This window comes from Rutidosis leptorrhynchoides, chromosome 4, assembly GCF_046630445.1.
Source record: "Rutidosis leptorrhynchoides isolate AG116_Rl617_1_P2 chromosome 4, CSIRO_AGI_Rlap_v1, whole genome shotgun sequence".
In the NCBI taxonomy this organism is placed as follows: domain Eukaryota; kingdom Viridiplantae; phylum Streptophyta; class Magnoliopsida; order Asterales; family Asteraceae; genus Rutidosis; species Rutidosis leptorrhynchoides.
Window position 1 is genome coordinate 470,050,804 of NC_092336.1, and position 17,881 is coordinate 470,068,684.

Sequence of the window (17,881 nt, forward strand, 5' to 3'; positions counted from 1 at the left end):
CTTTTTTGGTCTCTTCAGAAATCAATATGAAAATTTTATTTAGAAACACTACCATGCTTTCAATACAATCTACAAATTAATTGAATTCAAATGTGGACCGGTTAAGAAATTGTTGTTTTCAACACATCTCTTGATCTGTAAGTTATACTTTCTTTTTCAATTGCAAAGCTTTTTACTTTTGTTGTTTAGAGTTATTTTCGCTTTTCTACTTTTCTTGTTTAGATTGTAATTTTAAGGTTTCGGTAGATATAGAAAACCTTATGAGAACCGGTACATATTTTGGGCTTGATAAGAATTGTGAGTGACTTATCTATGTCAATCTGAAGGATTTACAAGTAAACCCAATTTTTCAGAAATTAGGTTAGGGTTTCACATATTTTTGAGTTAAGTTTAACATTCGTTGTTGTCTTAATAATGTAAGTCTGTAGGTTCGAAATTGGTGTAGTAATGGAAAGTTGAGTCTCTTACTCATATGGTTATTCCACTGTGTATTCAAATGTTCTAGGTAAATCATCTTGCCTAATGTTTGTACACTTTCCGGCGAATTCTTGTTGAAGAGATGATACCGGTTAGCTCTAAACAAAAGTGTGAATAAGAAGGGTAAATAAGAGTGGTTTATACTCTTGTTGGCGATTTCCCGAAGGTAGCAAGAAGACTTGCTTTGGCCCACCAAGGTATTTTAGGGCATTTGTGATGTGTGTGTGTTCTTGTTGGCGATTCCCCGAAGGTAGTACGAAGGTTACGCCACCAAGATACGAAGGTACAACATAGAGAGTTGTATGTGATTGAGTATGGAGTGAGAGTTATGCATAGTATGAGAGCCCCTTCTCTAGAGCTTATACTTGCTTATTTATAGGAGGGCAAGGCTCCTTTTGGGTTTATCATGTTCCCGAGGTAGTCTTGGAAGTATTGGTGGACTTCCCAAAATGCATACTTACTTTAAGAAAGTAGAGCTGTTTCTTTATCTGTATATCATATTCCTGACGCTCCGAGACATCAGTTCCCAAAGCTCTGAAAAGGTGCTCTGTAAAGAGAGCATTGACTTTCTAAAAATGTCTATTATGCTTTTGGAAAGCAATAATATTCCTTTCCTCTGATAGCATATTCCAAGGCAGTCTTGGAAGTATTAGTGGACTTTCCCTTTCTATCTACTGAGCTAGGGAAAGTAAAGTAAGGTTGTTCCTTTCTTCTTTGGTATCTTGGTAAACAAAGATATGGCTCAAAGCTACGGGAGATCGCTTCGTGGAGCATTATCTCCGAAGAGGTATCTTCGTGTGTGGCCCAAAGCTTCGTACCTGCTTCGTGGAGCGTTATCTCCAAAGAGGTATCTTCGTGTGTGGCCCAAAGCTTCGTACCTGCTTCGTGGAACATTATCTCCAAAGAGGTATCATCGTGTGTGGCTCAAAGCTTCGTACCTGCTTCGTGGAGCATTATATTCTAGGAAGTTTCTTCAAGCGTAGGTCGAAGATGGGGTGCACTATCCAGCCCCCCTAGTTTAAGTTTATGAAGTGAAGAGCTAAGTGAGCTTCGTGAAGTTAAACTACATAAACAAGATAAACTTCCGACATATTTTTTGTAGAGTAGACAATCTTGGTTGGTTCTAAACACATGTGTGGATGAGAAGGGCAAGTGAAACTGGTTTAGAGTCTTGTTGGCGATTCCCCGAAGGTAGCAAGAAGACTTGCTTTATGCCACCAAGGTACGTAGGTACAACATAAAGAGTCGTATGTGTTTTGGTCAAGTATGACTATGGTTACCGAGGCACCCGATTACTTCGTTGCTGGACCTTAGCTTCATATGGAAACTTATCTTCGTAACCCTCATGTTCGGTATTATCTTCGTAGGTGATCGTGAATGAAGCGGAGACTAATATCTCAAAAGTGGGGTACATTATCAAGCCCCCCAGTTTAAGTTTATGAAGTGAAGAGCTAAGTGAGCTTTGTGAAGTCAAACTTTACAAATAAGTTATGTGTTAATTTTATAGTTTAAACAGCGTCTCCACGACTATTTCAGAGATTACGAATAGATTTGCTTTGTTATTATTGGGATTCATTTCAAATGGGAACCCTTACTTTTCTACAAGGATTTTCATAATTTCCATCTTTTTGGAGATTACGAAGAGATTCCTTCATAATGTTTGATATTGGTATTCTTTTTAAATAGGAATTTTTAACTTTTCCCCACGACATTTTTGTGTTCCTTTGGACATTACGGATATGTTACTTCGTTATTATTTGAGATTTACGAAGGTGTTATGATATAGCCGAAAAGGACGGTTTTATTTATGCGGTGTCGTTAGGCCGCAAGACGTCAGAATCAACCACTAACAGGGTGGTAATGGTTTTAAATTTATTTTTAGCGGGGCCTAAATCTTACTACTCCTTATTATATATTTTTGAGATATCAGTAGAATCGAACCTATATTTAAAGCTTAAGATAATTCTAAGGTGCAGGAGTAGTGGTTTGTTACCTAATTTTTGGGTTTTCTAGTTTATAAGATAAAGTAAAGTAAATGCGATAAAATTTGTAATTCAGATAAGGTTAAAACAAGCGCAAGTTATGATTTCGTCAGTTACTTTGCCGAGATGATGGAATGCTGGCTCATGAATTGGTAGTGACCTTGTATTCTTTACACTAGTCCTAAACGCCCATGTCATAAGACATGTCACTGGGTAATGTGATAGGCTTGAAGATTCTGAATAAACAGCAACGTCCCTTACCCCCGACGCCCGTGCAGTCTGACTACATGCATACACGTTCAGACGGCTCAACCAATTGAGCGACTCGGTTGGGTGACGTATTAACATTCCACAAAGGTCTAAACTTTCATAAGCATAATGGAATACATGGTTTACCATATCCGAGAGACGAAATGTTTTTTAATGCTTTCGTTAATGATTGGTTTTAAAAGATAGTTAGGCCCTTAAAATAGTTCAACCATAAAGAACACCATGGCCAAGTCAATTTGACTTTCATGAACACGTTCGGTTATCCTAACGGTCCAATCCTTTATGTGTTTAAACAAACAGTTCCTTAATTAACCAAAAATCCCTCAAGCGGGGTGCAATGCTTGAGACCGCGTTATGGTGAAGTGTACTAATCAGCACTGACCGGGTTCCATGTCCTTACTTAGCAGAGGTACACCTTACATCAACCGTTGTGCTTCAGCGTGCACGTACGAAGTTTATATGCTTGGTGACTACACTAGCATAGTCTAGGACCGACAATGTACTAGGTTCTAGTTAGATGTTTCACTACGAAAAAGTCCTCAGTCAGAATCCAAGGCTCGGTGGACTTACTACAACCGGTGTGCCTCAGTCAAACTTACGTTGTATCCGATAGACTTCTCTTACCAAGGGGTGACACAGATAGTGTACTCTGAATCGGGGTTCGCGACTTCCCAATAACAGAGCCAATAACTACGTTCTATTAGTTGGAAAAGCGATTGAGTTTAAAGCATAATCGGAAAGCATCTCGACAACATACACAAGCCATAAGATTATTTCGGCATTATAACTGACTACGTCATAACATACACTAAAGATAACTACTCGCTAATCATGGCAACAATATCACAAGGCATAATAATGGAAAACATTATATAAAGATAAAGGATAGAAGTACCAGTAGATTAAACGAGTTCCGAATATAAAAGTGACAACTTCAAACTCCAGAACGCTCCTAATACAATCTTCGGCATTCTTCTCCGGGTAATAGGTTTCCCGCACGGAGTTGAAGACCTTGAAAGTATGACTAATATTGTACAAGAGAGAGAAAGAAGTGAATTGAAGTGTGTGTTGAAATGGATGACAAAGACCCTTTAAGTAAGCTTGAATTTTGCCTGCAAACGGCTGGCAGGCCGTTTGGCAAGCCGTTTGCAGGGGCTGTTTGCCAGCCTTGCCCGTTTGATGTGCCCGTTTGATCTGGCCGTGTGGCAGGCCATTTGCCATACTGGCAGGCCGTTTGGCAAGCCGTTTGGCTTGCAGATTCGCTGGATCGTAACTTGATTTCTTGTCTTTCACCGTTTTTGTAAGACCCAAATATTTATTGTAGATAATGTATTTATGGTGTACTATGCATGTATGAAGTGTACGAAGCATGTACGTGTTGCTTGCTCGAACGTTGGAGGAAACTGGACATTGTCTGAAGTGACGAGGAGTGTACGTATCTTTTCAACCCCAAATAAAGTTGGTGTTAATGTTTCAAAGCCTTACCATTGGAAAGAAAATCTTATTACGTTTCCAACGATATTTGATTCATCGAAAACGGAGCTACGGTCAAAAAGTTATGGCCAAAACAAGTTTCTGAAATCTGACCTGCAGAGTGGAGCGGCGCTCCACAAAGTGGCGCGGCGCGCCGATTGGTGCAGAAGCAATTTTCAGCCTTTTTAAAGGCTTTAAATGAAGGGTACTTTGGTCTTTTCACTTGAGGTCGGTTTAGGGTCATCAAAACTGATCCTTTGATCAGTTTGGATCATATTTCACATCCACTCATCATCTTCATCCATTTTTAGAGAGAGAGTAAGAGTTTAGAGAGAGATTGGAGGTTTTGGTGAGGAAGAAGCTCGAATCGTTCAAAGTCTCGGGTTTTAAAGTTGTTCCTTTCGTTCTCGGCTACACGGTGATAGTATTGGTAAGCTCAAACTCCAAATTTCATTTGTTTAATTTGATATTCAATTTAGGGTTTTGAGTTAATTTGTTGTGTAACCCACTTAGGTGATGAAATGGGTTTATGGTGACTAGTTATTCTTGTCACTTGGCGGGTTTTGGGTTGGATGACGGTTTGACCTTGATTAGGCTTTGTGTATGAGTTTAATCACTTGGATTAGTGATTATGGAAGTATTGGAAACCATTTTAGGGTATTTGGTTGACTAATTGTGACTTTGGGTCAAATTAGGGTTTGGTGGTGATTATGACCCATTTGGTGACTTAATGAGGTTTATGAACTTAAAATGGATTAAGTTGGAATATTAAACCGAGTTAAATGTGTTTTGGTGTCAAATTGGTAGAGAATGAGAGTTTGACCATTATGGGTCAAACTAGGGTTTAAGTGTCATTTTGGGCAAGATAGGTGTTTAACACCTATGATCGGGTTTAATTGGCGTATTAAGACCATTCTCACTTGTGTTAGTGATTATTGGTTAATTTTGGGCGCGTTTTGTACTTGGAAGTGCATTTGGGTCAAATTTGCACTAAGTGTCAATTTGGGTTGATTTGTGAATCCATTCTAAGTGTATTGTTGTAATTATGATAATGGAATAGGTATTTTTCATTGGCGAGTTGCAGATTATTTGGAAGCTTTCATCAAGACTTCAAGGTGAGTGTTAATATCCTATATGCATATGTATGTGTAGGATGGGTGCGGGTCGGGTGAAGTGATTCTCGGCTATAGAGCTCACTTCACATATAGGTGGATTTGAGGGACTTGTGCATAGGTCCAATTGGCACGGTTGTGCATTTTGGTTGACTACCTTTGGCAAAGTACACATTTTGGGTGTACGTTATCACACGTGGTTGTGAGTGGAATAATTATGCGTATGTGTATATAATGTATTTATTTGTGTCGTATGAATGTGGCATTGTCGCGTTGCTTAAGACACCACATTGTAAAGAAGTGGATGTCGCGTTGTTTAAGACACCACATGGTAAAGAAGTGGATGTCGCGTTGTTTAAGACACCACAATGTAATGGAGGGGATGTCGCGTTGTTTAAGACACCATCCATCGTATTGAATGGCATGTGGAATCGTCGCGTTGTTTAAGACGCCACATTGTAAAGGGTGAGTGAGTCGCGTTGTTTAAGACATCACCCGGGGGATTAGTGACTACGCGTTGATTAAGTAGCACTAACGGATGTTATGAACTCCAACGGTCTTGTATGTACCGTTTCCCTTGTTCGAATTGGTTAACCATGGTTGTATGAATTATGTATTGGCATATTTAATTATGAACTATATGCTATTGGTATTGCTAGCTAATGTGGATTTGCGATTATTGGTATATGCACGATATGTTGCATGATTGACGAATTGCTAATTCGTGATTAATGTTGTATTGACGTGATGTAGTTAACCCTCCGGGTGTAGTTATTGGCGTTGTTCACATTGACGTTGGTGAACTTACCTTATTGATGGTATTATTAGCTTGTTGCTTAGTGATCGTATGGTATACTTAGATTAGCTTGCCTTTAGGCTTGGACGCTCCGGTATGCGGTATTTGTTTATTTATGTGGCGTGTCCATTTTATGCATATATATGTATGTAGTATATTATCATTCACTAAGCGTTAGCTTACCCTCTCGTTGTTGACTCTTTTTATAGATCGCATGTGGATTGGTGGCTCGGGTAAGCGCGAGGACTAGAAGACGTGCATAGTTGCTTTAGTGACTTACTTTTGGATCATTTAGGATTGGGTAGCGTATTCCCAATCGCCATGCTCGGCTTTGTTGTATTAAAAGTCTTTTGGTCAAATATTGTATTTCGGTACTTAAGGTGGTAAAATGGGTCGTTGTGGGACCCGCTTCGTAAACTTAATTTTATTAATTAAACGTGCTAGTTTTATATATATGAATTTATGGTTAAAAGCGTTTTGGCTAAAAATGTCGGGAACTAGTCAAACATTTTCGTTAAATTGACTTCCGGGGACAGCGGGCTGTCCAGGTGGTTTGGCGCGCCGCGCACCCACCTGGCGCGCCGCGCAAATGAACTGCACCAGAATTTTTTTTTTTTGTTGTGAAATTTAACGGGAATTGACGTGTTTTGGTTTGGGATGTTACAAGTGGTATCAGAGCATGGTCTAAGGGATTTAGGTGACTTGAGATAGGTGCCTAGACTTAGACTTTTGTGTGTGCTTAAATTGTTGCGGGACTTGTAGGATTTCGGGTCGGAATGGGTTTAGTTAGTGCCTTGTTTATAGGTCGACTAACGTATATATTAGTAATGCGGATATTATTAATATGCTTTTGTGTTGTGGTAATAATTCTCGCGTGTGTTTGTATCGCGTAGAATTTTGGTTGTGTTTGTTCTTATCATCGAGCGAGGCGGTCGTTGTACTAACGAGTCGATGCGGCGTGTGTGCGTAATAAGAACTTGCAAACCTTATTACGGGTACAAATCGTGTCTAACGAGTGATGTACGACGAGTGTTTAGCAAGAAGGGACGGAGTTGTGCGTGCGATTTTATACGTTCGTGATCTAATCGTTTTGCATTTTGAGATTGACGACGCGAAACGAGATCGAGGCGAATAACGTGGAGTTTAACGCTAGAGTTGCGGCCGCCGTTGCGGAGCAAATGAGAGCGTTTCGAGAAGAAATGGATAGGAAGTATTCCAAACTTCAAAGTAGTGGCGAAATGAAGCGTTATCTTAAGAGCTTCATGAGGACTAAACCACCGATGTACGACGGGAAACCGGATCCATTGGTAAGCACAACTTGGATTTCGGATGTCGAAGGGCGTTTTCGCACGATTGATTGCCCTCCCGAGAAGAAGACGAGGCTCGCAACTAGTTTGTTGCGGGGTAGGGCAAGGGATTGGTTGGATGGTAAGATTGATCTTGTTGGTGGTGAAACGTTTATGGCCTTATCGTGGGACGAATTTAAGGAGGAATTCTTCGAGGAATTCCGGACTTCGGCCGATTTGTGGGAATTGCGTAATGAGTTGCGAAATTTGCGACAAGGATCTATGGATTTAAATACTCTCAAGACGACCTTTATGGCGAAGGCTCGTTTTTGTCCGGAGTATTTGGGAAGTGATCGTTTGTTAATGGGGGATTTCTATTGGACTTTGAATGACGACTTGAAAAGTAAAATTAGTCGTGGTCAAGCGAAATTGTTTTCGGAATTATTCGACTTGGCTAGGGGTTTCGAGTCGCATACACGATCGAAGAAGGGTGAGCCTTCAAGGGATAGAAGGGTTGTTCCTTATGGTGCTCCGAGTAAGAGGACTAAGGGTCCGAGTGTGAGCACGGGTGGTACGCGGACGAGTATATCGAATTCTAGCGCGTCTAGATGTTACAATGGTGGCATGAGGGGTCACAAGTCTTGGGAATGTTCGATGCCGTTTGAGTTGAGTTGTTAATGCCTTGTGTTGTGCATATTGTTGTTATGGGTGACGTCCCTAATGGAAGTACCCTATGGTGACGTTTGATTGTCGGGCGAAGGGCGTAAGACTTGGTGCAACCAAGCATTCCTTGATATTTGAGAAATGTTGCTACCAAGCCACGGAAATGGTTTTGGTGTTCGATTGTTAAGCGCGTGTTCGCTTTTATGTTGAAGTGATGAACCATGAGGTTCGTCGGGTGGTTGGAACCCTTGAGATCGAGTGTTTTTAATCTCGATGTGTGTTGGTAATGGAGTCTACATGATGCAACATTAGGTGCCTCTTTTATACCTACTAGCGTGGTGTTCGACTCCGATTGAGTTGCGGTACGCTTTCGTTCAAAGTGTATAAGGATTGGTTAAAATCCTTCATGTGCTCAAGGTTTGGAGCAAGGTATGGTAACGGGTCGTGTGAACCCAATTGTTTGTAAAGTCTACCTTTGGTAGCATTGTACGGTTGTACGAGTTGTGGATATGGAACGTAGTTCCAAGTGAGGGAGTGGCACTCCCGCACGAGGAGGTTTTAGTGTGAGATTTCGGATGATGCTTTTGTTAGATCCGGAAATTTGGTCGAGACCTAGTTTTGGTCAATTGGTGGTAGAGTACAATTTTTGGCTCATTGGTACTTATGATATTGGATTTGTAAATTTCCACCGAGGTGGTAAGTTTGGTGAATCTCGTCGAGAGATAATGGACGTGTTTTGGCGAGCAAGGTGAAATCCCTCGGTTAAGGGATGTACGTATCGGATTCTCTTCTAGAGAAATATTGTTTTGTGCCTATGTTTGATATAGGTGGTTCTTGCTCGATAGTGTAGACGGTTAGCGGTATCCGTTAGGGTTCACTATAGTGTAGCGGAGCGCGATGTTGCACTACTCGTTGTGTGAGGTATTGTTATAGTGGTGAAGCATGACTTTCGGGGTCCGCTGACTTCATCATGGGATTATATCGGTGAAGCATGACCGTTGACGGGGTCCGCTGACTTCATCGGGTGTTGAGTGATCTATCGGTTGTTTTATACACCGATGGTGGGATTGTGAGGACCATGTTGTGTGATTTGGGATACGATAGCCGTGTTTCGCTCACATGTTGTTACGGGTGTGACAATAGTCGATTTTGTACACCTTAGGTTTAGCGTTGCCATAGTCGTTTTGGGCGCTTTTGGTTTTAGCCGTTGGATTTTGATGCTATGGTAGTTGCGTATAGGTCGTATTGCGCACTACAAGGGATGTTAGTGATTAATGTTATCCGTAAGGATTTGTTTGGTTCGGTCTTCATCGTTTCGAATTGTTGACTTTAAGTTGAGACTTGATTGCTTTTAGCGTTGTCCTTGGTAAAGGTACGCTAAGGAATTGATATCACGGTACGAGATGGGTCGAGTTTTTCCCGATATGGGAAATTGAGCAGGTTTCAGTGCTCGGATTGTGGTTTTGATAATTCACGGTTGACGACTTTAGTTGTTGAAAGTGATCCATTGGGAAGAATGGTCTAGGAAAGTTCGTATTGGGACTTGATTGAGGATCGTTAAGCAGGTCCGGATTGTTTAAGTGGAGAAGATCACGAGGACGTGATCGAGTTTAAGTGGGGGAGAGTTGTAAGACCCAAATATTTATTGTAGATAATGTATTTATGGTGTACTATGCATGTATGAAGTGTACGAAGCATGTACGTGTTGCTTGCTCGAACGTTGGAGGAAACTGGACATTGTCTGAAGTGACGAGGAGTGTACGTATCTTTTCAACCCCAAATAAAGTTGGTGTTAATGTTTCAAAGCCTTACCATTGGAAAGAAAATCTTATTACGTTTCCAACGATATTTGATTCATCGAAAACGGAGCTACGGTCAAAAAGTTATGGCCAAAACAAGTTTCTGAAATCTGACCTGCAGAGTGGAGCGGCGCTCCACAAAGTGGCGCGGCGCGCCGATTGGTGCAGAAGCAATTTTCAGCCTTTTTAAAGGCTTTAAATGAAGGGTACTTTGGTCTTTTCACTTGGGGTCGGTTTAGGGTCATCAAAACTGATCCTTTGATCAGTTTGGATCATATTTCACATCCACTCATCATCTTCATCCATTTTTAGAGAGAGAGTAAGAGTTTAGAGAGAGATTGGAGGTTTTGGTGAGGAAGAAGCTCGAATCGTTCAAAGTCTCGGGTTTTAAAGTTGTTCCTTTCGTTCTCGGCTACACGGTGATAGTATTGGTAAGCTCAAACTCCAAATTTCATTTGTTTAATTTGATATTCAATTTAGGGTTTTGAGTTAATTTGTTGTGTAACCCACTTAGGTGATGAAATGGGTTTATGGTGACTAGTTATTCTTGTCACTTGGCGGGTTTTGGGTTGGATGACGGTTTGACCTTGATTAGGCTTTGTGTATGAGTTTAATCACTTGGATTAGTGATTATGGAAGTATTGGAAACCATTTTAGGGTATTTGGTTGACTAATTGTGACTTTGGGTCAAATTAGGGTTTGGTGGTGATTATGACCCATTTGGTGACTTAATGAGGTTTATGAACTTAAAATGGATTAAGTTGGAATATTAAACCGAGTTAAATGTGTTTTGGTGTCAAATTGGTAGAGAATGAGATTTTGACCATTATGGGTCAAACTAGGGTTTAAGTGTCATTTTGGGCAAGATAGGTGTTTAACACCTATGATCGGGTTTAATTGGCGTATTAAGACCATTCTCACTTGTGTTAGTGATTATTGGTTAATTTTGGGCGCGTTTTGTACTTGGAAGTGCATTTGGGTCAAATTTGCACTAAGTGTCAATTTGGGTTGATTTGTGAATCCATTCTAAGTGTATTGTTGTAATTATGATAATGGAATAGGTATTTTCCATTGGCGAGTTGCAGATTATTTGGAAGCTTTCATCAAGACTTCAAGGTGAGTGTTAATATCCTATATGCATATGTATGTGTAGGATGGGTGCGGGTCGGGTGAAGTGATTCTCGGCTATAGAGCTCACTTCACATATAGGTGGATTTGAGGGACTTGTGCATAGGTCCAATTGGCACGGTTGTGCATTTTGGTTGACTACCTTTGGCAAAGTACACATTTTGGGTGTACGTTATCACACGTGGTTGTGAGTGGAATAATTATGCGTATGTGTATATAATGTATTTATTTGTGTCGTATGAATGTGGCATTGTCGCGTTGCTTAAGACACCACATTGTAAAGAAGTGGATGTCGCGTTGTTTAAGACACCACATGGTAAAGAAGTGGATGTCGCGTTGTTTAAGACACCACAATGTAATGGAGGGGATGTCGCGTTGTTTAAGACACCATCCATCGTATTGAATGGCATGTGGAATCGTCGCGTTGTTTAAGACGCCACATTGTAAAGGGTGAGTGAGTCGCGTTGTTTAAGACATCACCCGGGGGATTAGTGACTACGCGTTGATTAAGTAGCACTAACGGATGTTATGAACTCCAACGGTCTTGTATGTACCGTTTCCCTTGTTCGAATTGGTTAACCATGGTTGTATGAATTATGTATTGGCATATTTAATTATGAACTATATGCTATTGGTATTGCTAGCTAATGTGGATTTGCGATTATTGGTATATGCACGATATGTTGCATGATTGACGAATTGCTAATTCGTGATTAATGTTGTATTGACGTGATGTAGTTAACCCTCCGGGTGTAGTTATTGGCGTTGTTCACATTGACGTTGGTGAACTTACCTTATTGATGGTATTATTAGCTTGTTGCTTAGTGATCGTATGGTATACTTAGATTAGCTTGCCTTTAGGCTTGGACGCTCCGGTATGCGGTATTTGTTTATTTATGTGGCGTGTCCATTTTATGCATATATATGTATGTAGTATATTATCATTCACTAAGCGTTAGCTTACCCTCTCGTTGTTGACTCTTTTTATAGATCGCATGTGGATTGGTGGCTCGGGTAAGCGCGAGGACTAGAAGACGTGCATAGTTGCTTTAGTGACTTACTTTTGGATCATTTAGGATTGGGTAGCGTATTCCCAATCGCCATGCTCGGCTTTGTTGTATTAAAAGTCTTTTGGTCAAATATTGTATTTCGGTACTTAAGGTGGTAAAATGGGTCGTTGTGGGACCCGCTTCGTAAACTTAATTTTATTAATTAAACGTGCTAGTTTTATATATATGAATTTATGGTTAAAAGCGTTTTGGCTAAAAATGTCGGGAACTAGTCAAACATTTTCGTTAAATTGACTTCCGGGGACAGCGGGCTGTCCAGGTGGTTTGGCGCGCCGCGCACCCACCTGGCGCGCCGCGCAAATGAACTGCACCAGAATTTTTTTTTTTTGTTGTGAAATTTAACGGGAATTGACGTGTTTTGGTTTGGGATGTTACAGTTTTCGCTCTAGAATCTCCGTTTTAGCTCTGATTTTTTTGATTCTTTTTTGCACCGTCTTCGTAATCACTTACTCTTCAATTTTAACTGACGAAACGGGTATTTTGCTGATAAAGTTCGAAACTTTATTGTTTTTGGGCCTTAATACTGAGGTGAAAACGTGACTTTTTAGCCGATATCAAATATCCCACACTTAGACTTTGCTTGCCCTCAAGCAAACTTCTCATTTTTACTTTAAGAAATCTTTTCGGAGTTTCTTTTCTAATAGCCTAAGCGGTTTGCTTTTTATTATAAGAGCGAAAAATAAGATGAGTCATCTATGTTAGGGTTGAAACTCTCTCTGCAAGCATGCGAGGAGGTTACATTACTTAGGCTAGCTTGCATGGGTAACTCAAATCACTCAAGTGTTTAGGTGTCATAACCCGTCCTTAACCATAAGAACGTGTTAGATAACGTATGATTTCATTGCGAGGTATTGACCTCTATATGCGACATTTTTAAAAAGGAAAACTGCATATATTATTCATTACAAACCAAACCATTATTTTTGTTACAAGCTTTAGACAATAAAAAGATGATTATCGTTTAACGATAATCTTCGACTTACAAACTTTACAAATGATAATAACAACACGATTTCTAGCATATTTTACAACACACGTCCTCGGATATGCAGTTTTATTTTTGACACAAATATGAGTACGCATGATCCTGCTTAGATTCAACATAATGCAGCGGAAGCTTTAATTATCACCTGAGAATAAACATGTTTAAAAACGTCAACATAAAGTTGGTGAGATATAGGTTTAGTGCGCAGCAATATATATATATATAGACCACAAGATTTCGTATATAAACATTTCAATAAAAATATTCTAAGTGGTTGAGCACTTGGTAACCATACTTAACATTTTCACGTCGCATATTCCCTTTAATATGAAATCTTACTACACCGTACCAAGTGTAGTCACAAAACGAAGTACTGTGCAACCGTTGAATACTGGTCGTCCAGTCCGGTTGGGGTTGTCAGGCCCGATAGATCTATCAACAGGATTCGCGTTTACAATACCGCTGTAAATATTAGTTACCAAGCTACAGGGAAGTATGCCAGTGGTACAACTCAACGTAGAACATATTTTTCAGTTACTTGTGTCCATATCGTAAAACATAAAATACATGTATTCTCATCCCGAAATATTTAGAGTTTAAAAGTGGGACTATATACTCACTCTTGTCTTGATGATATATATATTTTGACTCGGTCTTCCGGTTGATATCACAAACCTATCCATATATAATATATCAATATGTTTTCATTTTAAAACAAACGTTATATATATATATACTTGTTATACTTTTAATATTTTGAATATTTCCTTAGTCCGTAGTTAGCATTCCGATGTTAGTAATTCAATTTTTAATGGTTCATTTTTAGATGTTTAATATACCCGCAATAAACAAAACCCCCAACGAAATAAATAAAACCCCATCGTATATGTATTGGTCGAGATTAATCTTGACCCATGGTACCGGTGTTGTCAAATGACGTGTTGCGTACATAAAGTACCGGTGTTGTCAAATGACGTGTTGCGTACAATCATGGGATCTTATGATTAATCTTCTCGTATTGTTTACGGGTGATCCTGAACCATATAAAATTGAATTATAAGTACATATATATAAAATATCATGTTATCTTAGAAATATGTGATTTATATCATTTTTTTCCAATTGATCCCGTAGTTGAAATGATCTAGGATAACCAATTTTGTTTCGGTCATAGTTTCTTCGTTACAAATCCGTTTTCGTTGATTCAAATTGCCATCTTCTTGGATCGAGTTCTTCTTTAAGACTATGAACTGTAAATACCTTGGTTTGTATTCAAAATCATACGGCATAAGTGAAACATTAGTGAAACATATGAAGTTAAACATTTTTGTTACAACAAAATCATTTAATGACCATTTTTCTAAAAATACTTATACTTTGAAAAACCAAGTTTTACCTTGTTAAATTAGCATATACATAAGTTATATTACAGGTCTTGAAGTATTTTAAAAGTTAAGTTAGAAGGATCTATTTAGTTTGCAAACAAGTTTGAAAACATTCAAACTATGTTCTTGTTGTTAAACTTTTGTACCACAAAATAAGATAGCTATATATATATGAATCGAATAAGGTTATGAACATAGATTCTACCTCAGGTTCCTTGGATAAAGTTGCTGTAAAAGAGAAGTAAGAAGCTAGAATAAAAAGGGTGATGGAAGTGGATGAAAGATTGGAAGTAAGTTGGTGTTCTTGGAAGGTTTTCTTGAAGTGTTTTTGTATGGTTTTCTTATGGTGTTTTAGTATGGTTTTTGAAGCTAAATCTTTATGGAACTTTGCTGGATTGTTATGGAGTTTAGAGAGTAAGAAAGAGTGTGTGTTTTTAGTTAAGAGATTGAAGTAAAAATGAATCAAAAATGATGATACATATATACTCCTAAAAATGTGATCTTTAAGGATAACATGACAAAATTTTAGTTTGTATTTTTGTAATTAGTCTTGCAATGATTCAAAAGTAATTACCTTATACATAAGGCATGAATAAGGGCTGGTTAGGTGGTGATTTGATGTGTATATACCAATAGTAAATACGTATAGAAGCTTGGTATGATACGAGTACAAATACTCTAGGTATACGTATAGAAATTTTGTGAAAAATGGAATGAGGATTCAAATATAGCTATCTTTTGTGAATACACTTATATGATTTTATGTATTTAAGTCTTTAAAAGTGATTAAATACATTACTTATACAATATATGTATAAACATTATATGTCTTAAGTATTTATGTCAAATAACGTTACGTATAGTTATCGTTTTGAAAACTTAAGTTAGTAGTTTCAAAATACACATATAACTTGTTGTTATTAATATAAAATGAGATATTAAAACATTTATTAATCATGTTAAATATGTATATATACATTTATATACACAAACGTATAATTATCATATATTGTATAGTTCGTGATATCATCGGTCAAACTAGACGGTCAAACGTTGTGTAAAACTCTTTTCGGAAATATAAGTCTCAACAATTTGGATTACTTATCATGTTGGTAAGGTTTAATTTATGTAAATATCAATCTTATAAGTATAGAACGATCGAAAAAGTGCGGGTCGTTACATTACCTCCCCGTTAAATAAATTTCGTCCCGAAATTTTAAAATTGTACCTATTTTGCGTTATTGAGAAACAAGTGCGGATACTTTCGTTTCATCTGATCCTCGCGTTCCCAAGTAAACTCGGGACCTCTTCTAGCATTCCAACGAACCTTAACAATCGGTATATTACTCTGTTTGAGCTGTTTAACTTCACGGTCCATGATTTCGATTGGTTCTTCGACGAATTGTAGTTTCTCGTCGACATGGATTTCTTCAAGAGGAATGGTGAGGTCTTCCTTTGCAAGACACTTCTTAAGGTTTGAGACGTGAAAGGTATTATGTACTCCGGCGAGTTGTTGTGGTAACTCGAGTCGATAAGCTACCGGTCCAATGCGTTTGATGATCTTAAACGGGCCTACGTATCTTAGGTTCAGTTTACCCCTTTTGCCGAAACGTATTACACCTTTCCAAGGTGACACCTTTAGCATAACCATGTCCCCGACCTGAAACTCTAATGGTTTCCTTCGGACATCGGCGTAGCTCTTTTGGCGACTACGGGCTGTTTTCAATCTCTCCTTGATTTGTACTATCTTCTCGGTCGTTTCATGTATGATCTCGGGACCAGTTAAATGTCGATCTCCTACTTCATTCCAACAGATAGGAGATCTACACTTCCTTCCGTACAATGCTTCGAATGGCGCAGCTCCAATGCTCGCATGATAACTATTATTATACGAGAATTCTGCTAACGGTAGATATTTATCCCATCCGTTTCCAAAATCGATCACACATGCCCTGAGCATGTCTTCGAGAGTCTGAATCGTTCTTTCACTCTGTCCATCGGTTTGTGGATGATATGCGGTACTCATATCCAACCGAGTTCCTAATGCCTCCTGTAGCGATTGCCAAAACTTTGAGGTAAATCTACTATCCCGATCGGATATAATGGAAATAGGTATTCCATGCCTTGAAACAACTTCCTTTATATACAATCGTAATAGTTTCTCCATTCTATCCGTTTCCTTTATAGGCAAGAAATGTGCAGACTTGGTGAGACGATCAACAATCACCCAAATGGTGTCGTATCCCCAGGCAGTCTTTGGTAACTTCGTGATGAAATCCATGGTAATACCGTCCCATTTCCATTCTGGAATTTCTGGTTGTTGAAGTAACCCTGACGGCTTCTGGTGTTCTGCTTTAACCTTGGAACAAGTTAAACACTCCCCAACATATGTTGCAACGTCTGTTTTTAAATTAGGCCACCAATAATGCGTCTTAAGATCTTGGTACATCTTTCCAACTCCAGGATGTATCGAATATCTTGTCTTATGTGCCTCGTTCAATATCAACTTCCTTAATCCACCCAACTTCGGTACCCAAATACGATTTGCAAAATATCGAATTCCATCTTCCCGCATAACGAGTTGCTTCTCATACTTCTTCATTATTTCATTTCCTATATTTTCTTTAGTAAGTGCTTCTCGTTGAACTTCTTTGATTTGTGAGTTGAGATTCATGCGAATTTTTATGTTCATCGCTCGTACTCGAATTGGTTCTCGTTCCTTTCTGCTTAGAGCATCGGCCACCACGTTCGCCTTCCCGGGATGATAACGAATTTCACAATCATAGTCGTTTATTAACTCGACCCACCTACGTTGCCTCATGTTCAATTGTTTCTGATCAAAAATATGTTGAAGGCTTTTATGATCAGTAAACACAGTGAATTTAACCCCATACAAGTAGTGTCTCCACATCTTCAATGCAAACACGACTGCTCCCAATTCTAGATCATGCGTCGTATAATTTCGCTCGTGAATCTTCAATTGTCGGGATGCGAATGCAATAACTTTCTTCCGTTGCATAAGAACACAACCAAAACCTTGTCGCGAAGCGTCACAATATATTTCGAAATCATCGTTCCCTTCTGGTAACGATAATATAGGTGCCGTAGTTAACTTCTTCTTCAGTATTTGAAATGCGTTCTCCTGCTCCGAGGTCCATTCGTATTTCTTCCCTTTTTGCGTTAATGCTGTCAACGGCTTAGCTATTCGAGAAAAATCTTGAATAAACCTTCTATAATAACCGGCTAAACCCAAAAATTGGCGTATCTGCATTGGTGTCTTAGGAGTCTCCCATTTTTCAATGGCTTCAATTTTTGCTGGATCAACCTGAATTCCTTCGCTATTAACAACGTGACCAAGAAATTGCACTTCTTTCAACCAGAAAGCACACTTAGAAAATTTAGCATAAAGTTGTTCTTTTCTTAACAACTCCAGTATCAACCTTAAATGCTCTTCA

At 39.0% G+C, this 17,881-nt stretch overlaps 1 pseudogene; it reads left to right on the forward strand.

Annotated features, from left to right (window-relative positions):
- Positions 1-17,881, forward strand: part of LOC139842284 (rhamnogalacturonan I rhamnosyltransferase 4-like) — a 235,488-nt pseudogene that overhangs the window by 1,347 nt on the left and 216,260 nt on the right.